This window comes from Helianthus annuus, chromosome 12 (assembly GCF_002127325.2).
Source record: "Helianthus annuus cultivar XRQ/B chromosome 12, HanXRQr2.0-SUNRISE, whole genome shotgun sequence".
Taxonomy (NCBI): Eukaryota; Viridiplantae; Streptophyta; class Magnoliopsida; order Asterales; family Asteraceae; genus Helianthus; species Helianthus annuus.
The window spans coordinates 9350587-9351592 of record NC_035444.2 but is presented as its reverse complement, the minus strand read 5'-3'; the positions used below and the strand labels follow the sequence as shown (position 1 = coordinate 9351592).

The 1006-nt window shown below is 44.5% G+C and overlaps 1 non-coding gene across 1 annotated transcript; it reads left to right on the top strand.

Annotated features, from left to right (window-relative positions):
• Positions 1-558: 558 nt before the first annotated feature.
• On the top strand, positions 559-665 carry LOC118485250. Its single transcript, XR_004875555.1, has one exon. It is a non-coding gene; the product is annotated as a small nucleolar RNA R71 (small nucleolar RNA).
• The last annotated feature ends 341 nt before the right edge of the window (positions 666-1006 follow it).

Genomic DNA, 1006 nt, shown 5'->3' with positions numbered 1-1006 from the left:
AGCCTTTCTCGTCCACCTTGTTGTTGAGTGAAATTTTGTGACTCATTTCTTGATTGCTGAAAGTTTGTTCGTTGGTTTTGTTGGTTACTACTATTGCCGGTTTCCCTCCAACCAAGGTTTGGGTGGTTTCGCCATCCTTGGTTGTAAGTTTCCATTGGAGGACCCGACGGCCTAGGTCTATTATCAATGTAGTTTACCATTTCTTGTTGATCGTCCGTTTCTTTCATGCAACTCCAATTTTCATGTGACCCACCACACCCTTCACAAGCCATAACCGAGACTGTTTTTGTCATTTCTAATTTTTTTATTTTTGAAGAAAGGGCCTCGATTTGGGCTTGTAAAGAGGTGCTTTCGTCGACCTTATGGGCGCCCGGGGCGATAGACTTATTTCCCCGGGGAGTGTGCCATTGAAAATTGGTTTGAGCAATTTCCTCAATTTGATTATATATTTCGTGTGGGCGTCGATTACCTAAAAGTCCCCCGGAGCTAGAATCAAGTGTCTGCCTAGTGTGTGGCAACAATCCATTGTAGAAGGTGGATACTTGTTGCCATATTGCGAGGCCATGATGGGGACACTTGCGTAATAGCTCCTTGAACCTTTCACATGTTTCATATAAGGATTCCCCGTCCTCTTGTGAGTATGTGTTAATTTCAGCCATTAATTTAGCAGTTTTAGAAGGAGGGAAATACTTATATAGAAACTTTTGGGCTAGTTCATCCCAGGTGTTTACCGATCCAGCTGGGAGGGTGTTGAGCCAAGCTTTCGCTCGGTCTTTTAGTGAGAACGGAAACATACGGAGGCGTATGGCGTCGTTTGATGCTCCATTGATCCGAAAGGTATCACATATTTCTAAGAAATTAGTTATATGTAGATGAGGATCCTCGTCCGCAAGCCCGTGGAAGGTTGCGGAGTTTTGGAGCATTTGTATCAAATGCGGTCGAAGCTCGAAGTTATTGGCTTCGACATTCGGAGCATTGATAGCGGCGCCTAGATTACCTACGGTGG